Source organism: Gopherus evgoodei, chromosome 24, assembly GCF_007399415.2.
Source record: "Gopherus evgoodei ecotype Sinaloan lineage chromosome 24, rGopEvg1_v1.p, whole genome shotgun sequence".
Lineage (NCBI taxonomy): Eukaryota > Metazoa > Chordata > Testudines > Testudinidae > Gopherus > Gopherus evgoodei.
Window position 1 is genome coordinate 12,211,325 of NC_044345.1, and position 19,626 is coordinate 12,230,950.

Genomic DNA, 19,626 nt, shown 5'->3' on the forward strand with positions numbered 1-19,626 from the left:
AGTTAATAGAACAGAAGTGCTTTATATCTCTTTGCCTGGAAAGGGTTAACAAGAACAGTGAGCCTGGCTGTCACCGGACCAGAAGACCAATCAGAGGACAGGATACTTTCAAATCTTGAGGGAGGGAAGTTTTTGTGCTGTGCTGTTAGTTTTGGTTGTTGTTCACTCTGGGGGCTCAGAGGGACCAGACGTGCAACCAGGTTTCTCTCCAATCTCTCCGATACAGGCTCTTATAAGTTCAGACTAGTGAGTACTAGGTAGATAAAGCAAGTTAGGCTTATGATTGTTTTCTTTATTTGCAAATGTGTATTTGGTTGGGTGGAGTTCAAATGTGTATTTGGCTGAAAGGAGTTCAAATTGGTATTTTGTTGAAAAGATTTTAATTTGTACTTGTATACTTAGGCTGGGAGAGTGTTCCCAGTGTCTATAACTGAAAGACCCTGTACTTATTCCATTTTAAATTTAAAAAGCTAATTTTTACTGTTTTTTCTCTCTTTAATTAAAAGTTTTTCTTGTTCAAGAACTTGATTGTTTTTTTTATTCTGGTGAGACCCCAGGGGACTAGGTCTGGATTCACCAGGGAATTGGTGGGGAGAAGGGAGGGAAGGGGGAGAGAGAGGCTAATTTCTCTCTGTGTCAGGATTACTTTCTCTCTCAGGAAGAGTCTGGGAGGGGGAAAGAGAAGGAGGGGGGAAGGTGAATTGTCCTCTCTGTTTGTGATTCAAGGAGTTTGAATCACACAGTGATCTTCCAGGGTAACCCAGGGAGGGGAAGCCTGGGAGAGGCAACGGTGAGGGAAAGGGTGTACTTTCTTTGTGTTAAGATCCAGAGGGTCTGGGTCTTGGGGGTCCCCGGGCAAGGTTTTGGGGGGACCAGAAGGTACCAGGCACTGGAATTCCTGGTTGGTGGCAGCGCTACAGGTTCTAAGCTGGTAATTGAGCTTAGAGGAATTCATGCTGGTACCCCATCTTTTGGACGCTAAGGTTCAGAGTGGGGAATTATACCATGACACCAAGTCACTACTCTCAAACCCTGGGTCAGTTGATTTAGGCTTGTGGGGCTTGTGCTATAGGGTTATAAAATTACAGTGTAGACACTTGGGCTTGAGCCCAGCCTGTGAGACCCCACAAGAGGTGAGGGTCTCCGAGCCTGGGCTCCAGTCTGAGCCTAACTGTCTACACTGCAGTTTTTAGCCTCACAGCCTGAGCCCCAGGATTCAGGCCAGCCAGGCAACAATGCTTTTATCACATTATAGATGCGCTCTCAGGGTATGTCTACATTGCAATGGAAGCCCAGGGTTAGCAGAAGTCATGTCAGCAGCTCCAAAGCATAAACATTGAAGGGTATGGTTGTGTTTATTTTAAATAAAATGTGGTTTACAGGGTGCTTATGCATAGGGAAGCATGCTGTGGCTCACCGGCCTAGCAACATTCTGGAGAAGGTCATGGGGAGGGGTGTGAGCTCGGCATGTGGACTGGAGCACAATGAGCATGTGATAAACAAACCCATATATGGTAGCGAGGGGAGGGGCTCCTTGCTGGAGGGACTCTGCCTGATTCTTTGTACCAGGGGCTCTCTTTGTACACATGTTGAATAAAGCTTTATTGAATTGAATTGAATCACATTGGATCGAAGTCCCATGATTTCTACCCAGCATCAGACTCACTGGGAACCACCAAATCCCAACAGTTTCTTGGCGCAGCGAGCAGGGTTTGAAATATCCTTCAGGATCACGAACTACAATCAAATTAGAAGGTGAGATTGTTCATTTTTTTATTTGGTTGTGTGTCTCTGACCTGACTTGTGACTCTCATACCTTTTGTAGTAAGCAAGTCTAGGTGCTGGGGAATTCAGGGCGTTTGTTGCAGTCTTAAGGCATTGTACTTAGTGTGGGGGCTGGCCAAGCTGTAAGTTCCTCTGACTAAGTGCTGTTGAAGTGGGAAATCAAAGAGGCTGTAAGGACCAACAGTTAGTGTAGGGGCAGGTATAGCCATAAGTACCTCTAGCTGATGTGTTGGCAGGCCCAGATCTCCTAATTGGACATCGTAATTGTGCAGATCAAATAAATTGGAGAAAGGATTAATCTGCTGATTGAGCATTTCAGTCTGGTGTGTTTTATTGGAATAAATTGTTGTTAGTCTGTAAACAGAATTGTAGTTATAAATTTGGAAAGATGAAGGGATATAATGATCCACAATATGAAGAGTATATGGTTAGTGCTTTTATAACTATTGTAGTTGTAAGTTTATTAGCTTTCTTATGGAGATATTTTGCCTGTGTGATTAAAATAAACTATGACCACCCCCCATTACAGGCAGGCAACATTGATTTTGTGCATAAACCACAATATTTATCTGAGGAAGATGATGTCCTCAGTGTAGATGTAAGGTTGCTGGCTGTGAAATCTGTCCTGTCTCAGTATGACAAGGCATTGAAACAAGGATATCCAACACATGATGATTATCCAACTAAACATCCCTATTATGTTGCTTGTTGGTGTACAAGGTTAAAAAACAGCAAAGAGAAGGATGAAATGACTGGTATGTGTTTAATTGTTGATTATGAACAGTTGGTTAGAAAGAGTAATATGCTAAAAGGAAGGGTAGAAGAGTTAGAAGCAGAGGTAGAAAAAGTGCAAGGAGAAACAAAAAAGTATAAAGAAGCAGACTTGCAGGGAAAGAGATCTTGTCCCTCAGCACCTTTGGACCCTATATATGGAACATGAGGCTATCAGTCTAGTGTCATGGCTCCAGTGAGAGTGCATACTGTCCCTAATCCTAATCAAGGGGAAGAGAACCCTGCTATTGTTAGTCATCTAGAGCATACTCCTATAAGCCCATCTGATTTGCGGAGCATGTTAAAAGAATTGCCATCTTTGCAGCTTAATAACCCAAACCTATCTTTCTGGGAAAAGGTACAGGAGTGGATGGTAGTGGGAGGCTTATATGTTTTGATGATCACATAGTGTTTTCAGCCTTGGACATTAGCAATGGCTTTTGGTCTTTTCCTGTGCACAGTCAATTTTGGTTTGCATTCACTGTTAAAAGGAAGCAATATACCTATACTCGCCTAAACCAGGGTTTTCATAACTCACTTAATTTGTTTCATAGAGTGTTAGCTAATGTGCTGGCAAAGCTGCCAGACATGACTTTTTGTGTTGTACAGTATGTTGATGATCTTCTTGTCTCCTCACCAGATGGCCAAACGCATATGAAAGACTTAGAAGTGATCCTGCAGCACTTGGCAGACAGAGGGGTAAAATGTAATGCTAAAAAGGCTCAGATCGCAAAGGAGGAAGTATCATACCTGGGGTATCTAATATCCAAGGGGTACAAGTGTTTAACTGTTGACCTCATTGAGGCTATTAATGTATGCCCACAACCAATTACGGTCAGGGGAGTTAGGAAAGAGTTGGGACTATTCAATTTCTGCCAAACTCAAATCCCAAGTTAATCAAGGATTGTCCAGCCCCTTAATAATCTCCAAAAGGGTGCTGGTGGACCACATAATGCAATTAAGTGGATATTTGAATGTGAACAGTCATTTACCACATTGAAACAGAGGCTAAGTACTGCCCCAGGGTTGGGACTTCTAATCCATTAATGCCTTTTACATTGTACACGCATGTCAGTGAGGGACATATGGCAGCAGTGTTAATGCAAAAACATGGGGATAAACAGCGCCCAGTAGCGTACTACTCTTCTAAACTAGATGCTGTCGCTCAAGCAATGCCACCGTGCCTCCAGGCAGTGGAAGGAGCTTCTATGGCCCTAAATCAGGCCTTACCACTTATTGGTGCACAGGATGTAAATATTGTTGTGCCTCACGCTGTCCTTGCTATTTTATCAGGAAAGAAATCTTCGGCAGTCCATGTGGCAAGATGGACTCGATGGGAAATGAGTTTGCTAATGCCTTCAGTACATCTGCAACGAGCATCATCGCTAAACCCTGCCACCCTCATTCCTAGCCCAGATGAGGGACACCCACATCATGATTGCCTTAAGGTAGAGCCCATGGACCTTCCATTGGTAAAAGAAACTAAAATACCTGATGCCCCTTGCCTATACGTGGATGGTTCTTCCTTCTATGTCAATGGCAAGCGACACACAGGATGGGCTGTTTGTACTCAAGATGGGCAGCTGGTGGCGCATGGCAGTTTACCTGGAGCATCGGCCCAAGTAGCAGAACTACAAGCATTAATTGCAGCATGTGAAGCTGTGGAAGGTCATGCTATAAACATATATACTGATTCTAGATACGCGTTTGGGGTTGTACATGATTACCTTAACTTTTGGGTAAATCGAGGATTCCTGACAAGTACAGGATCCCCAATACAAAATGGGGGGATAGTGCAGAAACTTCATGCAGCCATGCAGAAACCTACTGAAGTAGCAGTAATAAAAGTAAAGGCCCATACAAAAGGGACAGATCCTCATAGCGAGGGGAACCAAAGGGCAGATGAACTAGCTAAACAAGCAGCAGTGGAAAGTAAAGAGACCCAATTAATTGCTGCAACACAGCCTCTCATAAAAACCTCAAACTTTTTTGAATTACAGGACATTCAGCACACTGCACCGAGGGCAGAGAAGTGGTTATGGATGGATAATGGGGGCAAACTGTGTGATGATAACACTTGGAGAGGTCCAGGGAACACATTAGTGTTACCAAATGTGCTAATGGGAACTATGATACAAGTGTATCACATGTTGGGACATGATGGAGCACAGAGGGTGATTCACCGTATGTCAAACACCTGGTGGCACCCTAAGCTTAATGCAAACGTGCATGATTATGTGAGAAGGTGTGTAACGTGTGCTCAATGTAATTCTGCTCCCACAATAAAAGTGAGAATGCGACATCAGCCAAGACCAACACAGCCCTTTGAGCAGTTACAAATAGATTTCATTGGTCCCCTGCCAAGGTGCAGAGGGAAAGAATATGTTCTGGTGATCATAGATCACTTTACTAAATGGGTAGAAGCTTTCCCAGTGGCCAAGGCCACTGCAGCTGATGTAGCTAAAATATTGATGACTGAAATAATTCCCCGATGGGGACTTCCATGCTTCATTGATAGTGACCAAGGTACTCATTTTACAGGAAAGGTGATGAAAACTGTATGTAGGGCACTAGGAATCAAACAGAAATTCCACTGTCCCTACCATCCCCAAAGTTCGGGATTAGTAGAAAGAGCTAGCTGAACCATTAAAAACAAATTAACCAAACAGATGTTTTCTGTTACAGGGAAAGACTGGGTCACCAACCTGCAAGTGGTTCTCATGTCTATGAGAGCCAGTCCTACCAATCCACATTCCTTATCTCCTTTTGAAATGCTGACAGGGCGGGCGATGAGGATGCCAGGAAATCTGTGCATTGGAGGGGGGGAATTGTATGTCATGGGTGACCAGCTTGTTGAATATTGCAAATTGTTATCGCAGTGTGTCTCACAGGACCCCCGAACTGAACCAGACTCAAAGGCCGGCGAAGAGGACATATGTGAGGTGCAGCCTGGTGATCAAGTGATGGTGAAAGCCTATAGGAAACGAACATTTGAACCAGCCTGGACTGGGCCTCACATGGTTATCTTAGTAACTCCTTCAGCAGCCCGGGTCACTGGAATTCCAGTTTGGGTGCACCTGTCACGTGTAAAAGTATACAAGGGAGAGACCCAATATGGGGCACAATAATCCCTATTTACTCTATGGACTCCTGGAAAGCCATTCTTAATATTGTTAAGTGTTTGCATTTGATATTCCCAATTTAAAATTAATGTAGGAATTTTGTAGTCTACTAATTGTTTAAATGGTTTCTGAAACTTGAAAGTTTATTTAAGCGGTGTCATCTTAATAATGCTGCAGTAGCTCTCAGTGTTTTATTGATCTAATTACCAGGGGAGGAGCCACCGGATCAGTTGTAAATGCCATCACTCAAATCTAATACTAGGGACTGGGTTAAAATTTGTTAGTAGCAGGAATGACAGTTTACTGTGGTAAAAGTGGGGTTCACGTCTAATCAAGTTAGATATTACCTTAACTCAGCAACAGTTGGTCAGGTCCTAACTGCTGTACTCAGCCATCTATTAAGAACTACTGAAATGTATGAGCAAGCATTGGTCTAGGCATGTGGAAAAATTGTGTTATCATCCTGGCATGGTAATATCCTGGTGTTCAACATGAAAGTTGCAGCCCTGCTAGGAGACTCACTCGTGCCACAAGTGCCATGTTGGGTAAGAGCTGTGGTTCTCGAGAACTGAATGTCTTCACCTTGGATGGTGGCAGGGGAGTGGTCCCTATCGATAATAGGGGTATGTTGAGATGGTCATCGCATCCTTGGAGGGGTGTTAATTCCTGAACTAGAGGCTCAGCCAGGGCACCCACTTCCATTCGCATGTCACAGACACCTGTGTAACATAAGGGCCGGAGATAACTACATGGCTTTCCCACGGGACCAATGTTCCATCCTAGGAGGATGGGTTTTGTGTATGGGAAACCTGAAGTCAGGACAAGCCTTATCTCAAAAGTTGGGACCTGACTTAATAATCCATGTAAGGTAAGTTAATGGATGATATAACAGTGAGAAAGGACTCCACTATTTGGTGTGAATGTAAGTGGTTAACTTTGGCAGGCAAGCCTTGCTTAAATATCTAGTTCTTCCTATTGTGTTAAGCCTTTTAAAACAAATATTGAAAGAAGTGATAGGGCAGTTACACTGATTCAGTGAAATAAAAGGGTTTGCCATTGTAAAAACAAAAACAAATGAAAATTGATTTGGGTTGTGTTCTTGCAATGGCATAAGGACTTATTATTTTATTGTAAATATTTCGTATTTTATTTGTTCCTAAAATTATAGTTAAGTGTTAATAAAGCTAATTATTGCTCCTAATAAATACAAGGAAGTGGTATTAGTGGGGTCTAAGAGTTGTTCTTAGCCCCAAACCCAAATGGGGGAGCTGAAGGGTATGGTTGTGTTTATTTTAAATAAAATGTGGTTTACAGGGTGCTTATGCATAGGGAAGCATGCTGTGGCTCACTGGCCTAGCAACATTCTGGAGAAGGCCATGGGGAGGGGTGTGAGCTCGGCATGTGGACTGGAGCACAATGAGCATGTGATAAACAAACCCATATTCGGGTTTGTTAACCTGATTGGTTAAGGTTCATGTTATGTAAGTTGTTATATAACTTGTTATACAAGCACCATGTGCTATAAAGTAGCGAGGGGAGGGGCTCCTTGCTGGAGGGACTCTGCCTGATGCTTTGTACCAGGGGCTCTCTTTGTACACATGTTGAATAAAGCTTTATTGAATTGAATCGCATTGGATCGAAGTCCCATGATTTCTACCCAGCATCAGACTCACTGGGAACCACCAAATCCCAACAACATAAACCACGAGGAAAAGACATCCCCCCCCAGATAAGCTGGGCAGTGTCCTTCTCCCTACGATTCATAAGTCCAGCAACCAAAAGTCCTTTAACATGAGCCATCCGCTCTCTGCACCCCACTCACAGCTGTTGTCCTTAGTCAGTGCAAGCCCAGACATGCCTCTGTACAGTTCACCTGCCATCCTGGGCGGAAAGGGGGAAAATAAGAAGGCACTGTACTCACTATGTTGTCTAGGGACTCACTCATCCCTCCACAGCCTCCCTATCCTTAACATTGATCTAAACCCAAAATTTTAGTATTAGGACCCAGCCCACTTGCCTATGGAGCCCATGTCCCCTGCCTAGTGATTGCTATTGAATTGAGGGTGAGTCCCTCAATTGGGGTCTGCCGAGCACAGTTGTGCTGCCCTCAATTTACACAACAAAGATAACAACCCTTTATTTCTCCTGCCCCAATAAGGAGACTGGGAATCCAACACCAGCCAAGAGTGATCATTTCGGCAAGCAACCCAACATATTTCCAACATACTGTAAAATCCACATGCAGACTCATACACGAAACCTTGCAAGAAGATCTTCCTGAGGGGGTCTGAAGCACCTGCTGCTTGAGGAAAGGAGGGAACTGTGGGTTGGGATTGAGGGGCACTGGGAATAGGAGGGGGCTGTGGGTTGGGACAGAGGAGAAGGGTGAAGAGGAGCAGGCTCTGGTTGGGAGTAAGAAGCAGTGTGCATAGGAGGGACTGAGGGTTGGGACAAAGGGGCACTGGGAAAAGAAGGCATGGGTTTAGGCTGAAGAGCATCCTCGTTTGGGGATCCAGCAGGATATGGGAAGACAGCAGGTGATTCTAATTTCTTAGGGAAATTTTGTGTGTGTGAGTGTGTGTGCGTGCGTGCAGGGACAGAACATGCTATATGCCCAGAGGCCTTTATTCCTCCAGGCTGCAAGGACAGATGGGCTGTCAGGAAGTTGCCCCTTCAAACCCACACACAAAAAGGCCCTTCTGAGGAAAGGGAAAATCCTGAAGAGAAAAAGTAACATCAGAGAGGACTCTAGAATGACAGTTTAAGATCTTTGGGAGTAGTTTATTACCTGACCAGGGACTTGAACCCTGGACCCTTAGATTAAAATTATCTGATGCTTTACCAACTGAGCTAACCAAGTTCATGAAAGAAAACAGCAAGTTGGTGCAGAGGGGATATTACTCAAGAAAACAAGAGTGGGAAACAGTAGGGAAAACCTGCTGCTCACTCTGGCCTGGTCAACACTATGAGTTTATATTGAATTTAGCAGCATTAAATCGCATTAACCCTGCACTCGTCCACACAATGAAGCCCTTTATATCGATATAAAGGGCTCTTAATACCTGTACTCCTCCCTGATGAGGGGAGTAGTACTGAAATCAGTATTGTCATGTCGGATTAGGGTTAGTGTGGCTGCAATTCAACGGTATTGGCCTCCGGGCGCCATCCAACGGTGCACCATTGTGACCACTCTGGACAGCAATCTGAAATCAGATGCACTGGCCAGGTAGACAGGAAAAGCTCCGTGAGCTTTTAAATTTCATTTCTTGTTTGGCTAGTGTGGAGCGCCGATCAGCACAGGTGACCATGCAGTCCCAGAATCAAAAAAGAGCTCCAGCATGGACCGTACGGGAGATACTGGATCTGATCTCTGTATGGGGAGATAAATCTTTTCTATCAGAACTTTGTTCCAAAAGATGAAATGCCAAAGCATTTGAAAAAATCTCCAAGGCTATAATGGACAGAGGCCACAACAGGGAGTCAATACAGTGGTGCGCGAAACATAAGGAGCTGGGACAAGCGTACCAGAAAGCCAAAGAATGAAATGGATGCTCACGGAGGGAGAGTCGACTGATGACTGTAGCTATCTCACAGTTCCTGCACTCTCCGAAAACCATTTGAATTCTTAGCTGAGTTCCCAAAGCCTGAAGAGACAAAAACATTGTCGCGGGTTGTTCAGGGTATATGTCATCGCCCCTCCTTCCCCCTTCCTGTTAAAGCAAAGGGAACAAAATCATTTCTCGACTTTTTTCAATGTCACCGTATGTCTACTGGATGCTGCTGGCAGACATGGTGCTGCAGCGCTACACAGCAGCATCCCTTTCCCTTCCCTTGCGGACGACAGATGGTACAGTAGGACTGGTATCCATCATCTTCGTCCTGTGAGTGCTCCTGGCTGGCCTCGGTGAGGTCGGCCAAGGGTGCCTGGGCAAAAATGGGAATGACTCCCAAGTCATTCTCTCCTTTAAGCTTTGTCTAATGGAGATTAAATCCTGCCTGGAATGTCATAGCAGCTGGAGGCTGTGCTTCCCTCCCCTCTTTGAGCTCTGCTTGCAGAGGCAATAAAGTCAGTGTTGTTTCAAATTCCTGCATTCTTTATTACTTCATCACACAGATGGGGAGATAACTGCCACTATAGCCCAAGAGAGGTGGGGGAGGAGGGAAGCAACGGGTGGAGTTGTTGCAGGGGCATCCCCTAGAATGGCATGCAGCTCATCATTTCTGCGGGATGTCTGGGGCTCTGACCTGGAGCAGCCGTTTGCCTCTCTGGTTCTTTAGTAGGCTTGCCTGATAGTCTAGACAGGACTGACTCTTCCTTTAGACAAAACTCAAAGAAGGGAATGACCTGGGGAGTCGTTCCCATTTTTGTCCATGCGCCCCCGGCTGACCTCACCAATGCCAGCCAGGAGCACCCATGACAGCAGCAGATGGTACAGTGTAACTGGTAACTGTCACTGTCAACTTGCAAAGCAGCAGACGGGACGGTATGGCTGGTAACCATCTTTGCTAACTTGCAAAAGGCAAGGGGATGCTGCTGGGTAGCGCTGCAGTACCGCGTCTGTCAGCAACGTCCAGTAGACATACCGTGACAGTGAAAAAAGGCTGAACGGGCTCCATGGCTGCCGTGCTATAGCATCTGCATGGGCATTCCAGGGAAAAAGGTGCGAAATGATTGTCTGCCGTTGCTTTCATGGAGGGAGGATTGAGTGACGACATTTACCCAGAATCACTCACCACACTGTTTTTGCCCCGTCAGGCATTGGGATCTCAACACAGAATTCCAATGGGAACTGTGGGATATCTATGGAATAGCTACCCACAGTGCAACACTCCGGAAATCGACGCTAGCCTCGGTACATGGACGCACACCACCGAATTAATGTGCTTAGTCTATCCAAGTGCACTCGACTTTATACAATCTGTTCCCAAAAGCTGTTTTCTGTAAAATCGGAATAATTGCATAGTGTAGACATACCCTGTGATTAACAACTTTGGTGGCTAATTGAAAGTCTGATGGTTCAAACTCAGGTGAAGATGGAGATGGTTTTTTTTTGATGATGAGAATCCGGTACATTTTAACAGGCGGAAAATCTCCTCAGTGCTGCTCTAGCCTGATTGGGCAAGTATAAGTTATACATTTGCCAGATGCATTAGTGGCATAGTGGTGAGCATAGCTGCCTTTCAAGCAATTGATGTGAGGTTTTCTCCCATGGGAATTGGTTTAATTTCAGTCACATAGTATCAGTTTAGCAATGGAATGAGAGAATCAATGTCCTGCAGGTCATTCAACACACAAAGGAGGAAGAAAGGGGCAGGACTATACAATGAGCTGCTGGAGTCATCCTTGTATTACAACTTTCGGTTTATTTTTTAAAAAAACTTCCTTTACTTCCCTCTCTCTTTTAGACTCAGAGCTTTTAAGGTCAGAAGGGACCAATGTCATCATCTAGTCCAACCTGCTGCATCTTACAGGCCAAAAGACCAGCACATGGACAACCTCTGCTCCCCTCCTGCAAAGGGTGTGCAGAGATGTGCCAGCAGCACTAAGGTGGCTCCCTGCCCACTCTGCCTCTGTCCCTCCATGCCACTCCCAGAAATGGCTGGCATGTCCCGGCATCCCCTAGTTCAGGGGGTGTGTCTCCGTTCATTGCCCCTGTCCCGAGTACCAACTCTGCAGCTCCTATTGGCCAGGAACTGCAGCCAATGGGAGCTCTGGGGGCAGCGCCTGTAGGCAGAGGCGCATGGAGACCCCCTGGAACGGCCCATCTAGGAGCTGCTGACACAGGATTGTGTGTACCGGTCACTTTGGGAGCTGCACTGCCCTGGATAAGCGTCAACCCTCCTGCACCCCAATCCCCTACCCCAGTGCAGAGCCTGCACCCCACACCCAAATTTCCTCCCATAGCTTTGCTTGTCTTCCTTTCACCCAGAACCATCCTTCTTCTCCTGGGCTGCAAGTAGCCATCCCTGGGAAGCCAAGAGGCAGGCACAGGATTCTACCTCCCAGTAGCCAACCACACCTCCCCAGGCTTTGCAGAATGAATGGTGGCGCTCTACTAACCCCACTTAGCCGCACTGAGGCACTTAGCTTGTGCCCTACCTTCCTCAGCTCGACTTTCCTCTTTACCCCATTCCTGCCTCACTTCCTCCTTTGGCAAGTCACACAAAGGAGGCCAGCAGGAAGAGCCGGCCTCTGTAGGCCAACCTCCAAGGGCAGAAAAAGCTAAGCCACAAGGTTTCAATAGGTGACTGGCCAAAATCATCTAACTTTCCCCTGCTGATGCCAAGGCTTTTTCCTCAGCTCATTTCACCACCCTCTGCCATGCAAGGGTTGGGGTTATCGCAGGTGTTACCAAAAAATTGGGTCAGCTAGTAAGTGTAGGGAGGACTAATGACCCACCAGAGTTTGGCAGAAAGCAGCACATTTATTATACTGACAGCTAAGCTCAAAATAAGTCGGGGGGGGGTCGCACTTGCACTCACATACTCACGCTCCCAGGACTGGCGTGGCACTGGAGATGTCAGGATTCTGCAAGGTAAGTGGCCCACAGGCAGCTATGGACGGTGCGATGAAGGTAAGTCTTCCTGAGGTATAATGAAATACAACGCAGAGAACCACTGGCCAGGCGGTCCGGGCAAAGGACATTCACTGGAGGTACAAGCTTGTGAGTGCTCTCCTGAGCACATGGCCCCTTCCCCTTTTAAGGGCCTGCACCTCATGGCCTGCAACTAGAGATGACTTGGCTGCATCTGGTTGGTCAAACTTCACCTTGGGCAGTGTCAATGATCTGGGTGATCGTTGCCTAATTAGAGTCCCAGACACCTTGTCTACCTGGGAGCTCTTCTGCTCTGCAACCAGAGCATTCATCCCACGAGCAGTCCAGGAGGGAGTGGGAGAGGTAAAGCCACTTCACAGGCATTCAGAGAGGGAGAGGAGTCAAAAGTGGGAGTGGGGAAAGTATAACAGACCTTTTGAGCATAGAAATCATTGCTGCTCCCACAAGAGCAGGGACAGGCTAGTAGGAGCTGGGAAAATTAAGCCCTCATATTTCTGCCTGGTTTTGAACCAGGGACTTTTTGCATGTCAGGGAAACATGAGAACCACTACACTACAGAAACTCTGCTGCAGTGCAGAGGGGAACCCTACTGGATTTCAACTCCAATGCCTTAACCACTCGGCCATCACAGCTGTGAGCACAAAACTGTCCCAATGCCAGGGAAACTGATAAAAAATCACAATGTCCAGGCATGAAGTCATCTGAACTACAGAATTCCCACCGCAGACCTGGCTGCCAAAGCACAAGGGGGATATGGGGTTCGTTCTCTTTGCTTAGCCATGTGCAGTCGCACAGAGAGCGCGTTTAAAAGTCTCCCCTTCCACAGAGCGGGAATGGGAAATGAGTCTCAACTTGAAGCCTGATGTAGGGTGACCAGGGACTGGCCTCTGCTAGAGAAACCACTGTCAAGTTTTAGCCAATTAGGACAAGTCAGCAAATAAGAACAACCTCAGGTATCAGTAGCAGCTACAGGTTGCAAAGTCCTACATGTAGCAGTTTCTGGCACTACACCTGTGCAGCTCTGTTCCCCGGCTCTTCTCGGGCTCCTGCTCTCTCCTCAGCTCTGCCCCACTCTCACCCTGGCAGTTCCAGCTCACATGAAGGATGGGACTCCCTGGCCTGGTGACTCCCTCTTTACACTGCCTGGCCTGTCAGTCCAGCTAACTTGGAGCTTTGGCCTCTCTGCATTGGCCCTGGGGACTGTCAGTCTCAAGGCCCTGATTTCCCATTGATCCTTCCCCCCTTCTATTGGTGCTGGGAACTAGCCAGCCAACACCCCCCCCCCCCACACACACACTAAGTTTTAGTAAAGGGCCAAGAGCCCCCTTACACAAGCCAGCCCCATGAGGGTCACCAATGTGCAGAGAAGGCAGCATGAGATGGTGTAATTGGCAGCCCTCAGGCCTCTGAATCCCACAATCTGAGTTCAAATCTCAGTGGGACCTTGTGTTGGCTTGTGGTAATGCCACAGTGCTCAACTTCTCTGTCTCCAGCTGTGTAAGAGCCAGTGTTTCCTCTCCTGTTGGGTGACTCTCACCTCCTACAGCCAGGTCTTCAGCTGGGATGGCCACAATGGGTTAGGGCTCTAGAACTTGCTACCCTGATGGCTGGGCTTCCTGATGTTCACAAGCTTGGCCTGTGTGCTTCCAACCACACTTTTCCTCTGGCTCACATGGCATTTGAAGAAAGGATTGCCAGGGCTGGGATTAATAGTCAGGGGTTGGCAGGAGGGAGGAAGAGTCCCAGGGTACGTCTACACTACAGGATTATTCCAATTTTACTTAAACTGGTTTTGTAAAACAGATTGTATAAAGTCGAGTGCATGCGGCCACACTGAGCACATTAATTCGGCGGTGTGCGTCCATGTACCGAGGGTAGTGTCGATTTCTGGAGCATTGCACAGTGGGCAGCTATCCCATAGCTATCCCATAGTTCCCGCAGTCTCCCTCGCCCATTGGAATTCTGAGTTGAGATCCCAATGCATGAAGGTGCAAAAATAATGTTACGGGTGATTCTGGGTAAATGTCATCACTCATTCCTTCCTCCATGAAAGCAACGGCAGACAATCATTTCACACCCTTTTTCCCTGGATTGCTCTGGCAGATGCCATAGCATGGCAACTATGGAGCCCGTTTTGCCTTTTGTCACTGTCACCATATGTCTACTGGATGCCGCTGACAGAGGCGGTGCTGCAGCGCTACACAGCAGCATTCATTTGTCTTTCCAAGGTAACAGAGATGGTTTTCAGTTGTTCTGTACTGTCTACCATGTTATTGTAAATTGGTGATGAGATAACAGTTATCAGTCATTCTGTACCATCTGCTACTGTCATGGGTGCTCCTGGTTGTGATTGGCTGGGGATGCAAAGGCAAAAATAGGAATGACCCCCTAGCTCATTTCCTTCTTTATGTTATATCTAAAAATAGTCAGTCCTGCCTAGAATATGGGGCAGGTGTGCTAAAGAGCCTGTAAATCAGAAAGCACAGCTGCTCCATGTCAGATCCTACAGAAATGATGAGCTGCATGCTATTCTAGGGGATGTCCCTGCAACAACCTCACCTGTTGCTTCCCTGCTCCCCCAGCCCTCCTGGGCTACCATTGCAGTGTTCCCCCCATTTGTGTGATGAAGTAATAAACAATGCAGGAATAAGAAACACTGACTTGTTAGTGAGATAAAATGAGGGAGAGGCAGCCTCCAGCTGCTATTAGTCCGGGCAGGACATTAAGCAGTGTGGGGGAGAGAAGCCCAGCATCCCGCTGCTATGATAGTCTAGGCAGTACAGAATCTTTTCTTTAGATATTAAAGGAGGGGTCTGATGGAGCTCAGCCCCCAGTTGCTATGATGAAGACAGTTACCAGCCATTCTGTACCATCTACTGGGGATGACCAGGAGTCGTTGCTATTTTTACCCAGGCGCCCCCAGCTGACCTCAGCTGAGGCCAGCCAGGAGCACTCACGGGCTGATGATGACAATGGAGAGCAATCATATTGTACCATCAAGGGAAGGGAAGGGGAGAGGGTGCTGCTGTTCAGTGCCGCAGCATCGCGTCTACCAGCAGCATGCAGTAGACATAGGGTGACATAAAAAATTCAAGAAACAATTCTTTCCCCTTTTCTTTCACAGGGATGGGAGGAGGATAAATTGACGACATATACGCTGAACCACCCTGGACAATGTGTTTGATCCTACACACATTTGGAACTCAGCCAAGAATGTAAATGCTTTTCGGAGACTGCGGGGACTGTGCAATAGCTGGAGTCCTCAGTACCCCCTCCCTCCCTCCATGAGCGTCCATTTGATTCTTTGGCTTTCCATTACACTTGTCACGCAGCACTATGCTGAGTCCCTGCTGTGGCCTCTGTCTGGAGATTTTTTCAAATGCTTTGGCATTTCGTCTTCTGTAACGGAGCTCTGATAGAAAAGATTTGTCTCCCCATACAGCAATCAGATCCAGTATCTCCCCTACGGTCCATGCTGGAGCTCTTTTTGGATTTGGGACTGCATGGTCACCTGTGCTGATCAGAGCTCTACGCTGGACAAACAGGAAATGAAATTCAAAAGTTCGCGGGGCTTTTCCTGTCTACCTGGCCAGTGCATTCGAGTTCAGATTGCTGTCCAGAGCAGTCACAATGGTGCACTGTGGGATAGCGCCCAGAGGCCAAGACCGTCGATTTGCGGCCACAGTAATCCTAATCCGATATGGCAATACCAATTTCAGCGCTACTCCCCTCGTCAGGGAGGAGTACAGAAATCGGTTTAAAGAGCCCTTTATATTGATATAAAGGGCCTCGTTGTGTGGACAGGTGCAGCGTTAAATCGGTTTAACACTGCTAAAATCGATATAAACGCGTAGTGTAGACCAGACCTCAGGCTGGAGCCTCACACACCTTCCCTCCTCTGGGCACCTAGAGCAGAGGCAGTCCAGCTCTGTCTGCTGGATACCTCAGCAGAGGAGGTGAGTTCATGTAAATACAGTCTGGTTCCAAAGCCTCCCCCAACCCTGGTCATTACTAGCTGTCAGGGGAGAGCTCATTCACATCTCGCTTACAAATCATCATTTGAAATTCTAAGGCTGGCCAACATTGCCGAAGCCAATGCACTGACATTGTCAGCAAACACAACAGCTGGGTGAGGAAACCCGGCTTTGTCTAGACTTTCCAAACTTATTTTACTTTCTCAGGTACAAGTATTTTTCATACGTTGTATCTGCTTTTAAAGTGTGTGTTAACGTTTCAATTCCCATTCAAATTTGCACCCAGTGACAACATTGGCAGCGCTGCATGTAACTACCTGACCACTGGGAGGTGTTGGGAAATTCGGGGAAGGGGGTGCACAGCTCCCTGGCTGGGGGCGTATAGGGAATGCCCAGTTTCACTGAATTGAGTCTCCTACTGCAGCACCTCAGTAGGTTACATCAGAGAGGAGCTGCAGTGTCTAGGCAGTGGGATACCTGTGCCTTTAAGAGCCCAGCCCTGGGAAGCCCGTCCTGAGAGGTGCTGCCTGTGGGAGGGTAAATAAAATAGCCCCTCTGCTCCCACCACCCTGTTTTTGCAAACACTGGAGTCTCAGTCCCCCGGGGTAACTGTTACCTCTCTGTCCCTGCCTGTGCCAGGGTTTAACCCTCTGGCAGCGTCTCTCCCTGGGCTTGACTCTGGCTCCTTCCCCCTTCCATGACTTTGCCCTTCAGCCTCTCTCCTAACTCTGCCTCCAGCTGCTTGGCCCCACGACCTGTCAATTTCCACCCCTGGCTCAGACCCTGCCCCCCCCCTCTGATTTGTCCCTCCTTGCCCCTCTTTAATCCCTGAAAAAATTAGGGGGAGACTGGGTCCCATTCTCTGGGGGGGGGGGCTGGGTGCCTGACCCCTTCCTGCCCAATGCTCAAAGCACCCCACAATCTTTCAGATGTTTGCCGAGTGCTTCAGGGTCACCTGCAGGGGGAGAGAGACGCGGTTAGGAGGTGATGCAGCCAAGGATGCCTCACCCAACACTGAGATGCAGCCACCTCTGGGGTGGGTTGCACAAGTCAGCAAATGAATTTGGAACAGGAAATGCATTGAAAGGACCAAGGCAGCTGCAGGAGATGGAGAAAACCAGAAAAAGCAGGAGCCCTGGATCCCAGCCCTGCCCCTCCCTCACTCTACCCACTAACCCCCCTCCCCTCCCCTCCCAGAGTTGAGGGGAGAACCCAGGAGTCCTGGTCCCCAGCCTGGCCCACCCTCATATTCCATCCAACAGCTGCCCCCCTCAATTGCAGGGCAGTGCTATGGGGCACACCAGGGCCTGCCTGTTTGCACAGAATGGGCAACGTCAGTGCCCCGGGGAAGAGATGATGCTAAGGGAGAAGCAGGCAGCAGACAGCCCCCACGACAGAGAAAGAAGTGCTAGGGGGCACCGTGCTGCAAGAAGTGAGGGGCATTGGCAGGGAATGGGAGGATCTCCCCTCACAGTGGGTGCACCTGCCTCCACCGCAATTCCTCCCCAGCCCTACCACGGCCTGGACTAATCCCAGTCCAGCTACCAGGGTTAAATTTGGCCTGGATTCCCCAGCTGCTGGTGGAGGGGCGTGGGGCTGGGGAGCATGAGCATCTACTCCCCCTTACCTAGCCACAGTTGCATGTAACTGATCAAAGGAGCCTGCAGCACTGCTGCCTAGAGGAAACTGAGGCACCAGCCAATGACAGACACACCATGGTTCTCCTTATCCTCATCCTCTTTTCCATATACAACTTGGGGTTGGGGGGGGAACTCAGGGCAGTTGCATTGTCAACCTGTGGAACTCCTTGCCGGAGGATGTTGTGAAGGCCAAGACTATAAGAGGGTTCAAAAAAAGAACTAGATCAATTAACAGAGGATAGGTCCATCAAGGGCTATTAACGAGTGTGTCACCAGCCTCTGTTTGTCAGAAGCTGGGAATGGGCAACAGGGGATGGATCACTTGATGATTCCCTGCTCTGTTCATTCCCTCTGGGGCACCTGGCACTGGCCACTGTCAGAAGACAGGAGGATACTGGGCTAGATGGACTTTGCGTCTGAACTAGTCTGGCCGCTCTTATGTCTCCCTTGGAGCAGCAGTGACACCCAGTGGGCAGTCAGAGTAACGCACAGAAGGTGTTTCCCTTGGAGCAGCAATGACACCTCGTGGTCATTCAGGGTAATGCACAGAAAGTGTTTCCATTGATACAGCAGCGACACCCAGTGGTCAGGTGACGTAATGCACAGCGTGTGTCTCCCTTCTAGGAGCAGTGACACCCACGGACCAATCACTGTAATGCACAGAGTGTGTTTCTCACCAATCTGGGTAATGCATAGAGCATGTTTCCCATGGAGCAGCAGTGACACCCAGTGACCAGCAGGGGTGGCATCAGATTCTTCTCGTTTGGTGGGGGACTGAGGTGGGCTAGACAAAAAAAAATGCGGTGCTGTGTCCCCCATCACCTGGCCCCACCCTTCACGGGGGGCATGCCTCCCATGCCTCTGCTCCTTCTCACTTAAAGGTCAGACTCATTTCCTCTCCCCCCGGCCAGGGTTTACAGCAATACAACCTTTATTAAAAGAAAATAGTGAACAGGGTTTACTTTAAATAAGCTAAATCTGTCCAAATTATAGTATTAAATCCTAAATTCTTAAAGATTCTATCAACAACCAAAACCTAAATGAAAATTTGAAACAAAAAATAATGCTTAATTTAAAACCCAAACATTAAGAAAAACTTTGTTTTTAAAAATAAAAACTAACAAATGTCATAAATTAATAATTTCAGCATTTTATCAAAAAGATGTGCTACAGCAGGATGATAAAATAACATAAAATAAATAATCCTGACCACTAAAACCTCCTGTAAAGGAATTGAATCCTTGAATACTGGCCAAATCTGTATAAAATATGCAAAACTTTGTCAAAACTGGTGTTGCAGGTTAGCCATTCAAATCCAGCAAATGTCACTTAAAAGCTCCATTCCAACTTAAAAAAACCAAAACAACCCAATAAACCAAAACATCACCGGCTGAAACAAACCTACACAGAAGCAAAATTAAACCTGTGCCAACATTGGAACAAACGATGTAAATGTCTAATTCTAACTTGTTTCTCCCAGAAGAAAAGTGTTTTGCACCCCAATAACCAGGCTGTCACTGCAGCTTTTCTTTCACTAAATAAGATTTTTAGCAAATATAAATTGCCCTCAAATTTCTCTAAGAGAAATTGAAATTGTATCTTTGCACTAATATCCCTAATGTGCAAGTCCATTCCCTCAGACTAGGCAGCTCTAGGCACCAGCAAAGCAAGCACCTGCTTGGGGCAGCCCATTTGCAAGGGCGGCATGGGAGCTGAGAACCAATGGGGGGCTCTGGGAGCTGTAGTTCCTTGGTTAGCTCCCTGCCTATAGAGCCAG

At 47.3% G+C, this 19,626-nt stretch overlaps 1 non-coding gene across 1 annotated transcript; it reads right to left on the reverse strand.

The window, feature by feature from the left end:
- Positions 1-12,724: 12,724 nt before the first annotated feature.
- Positions 12,725-12,797, reverse strand: TRNAV-GAC. Its single transcript has one exon. It is a non-coding gene; the product is annotated as a tRNA-Val (tRNA).
- Positions 12,798-19,626: the final 6,829 nt, after the last annotated feature.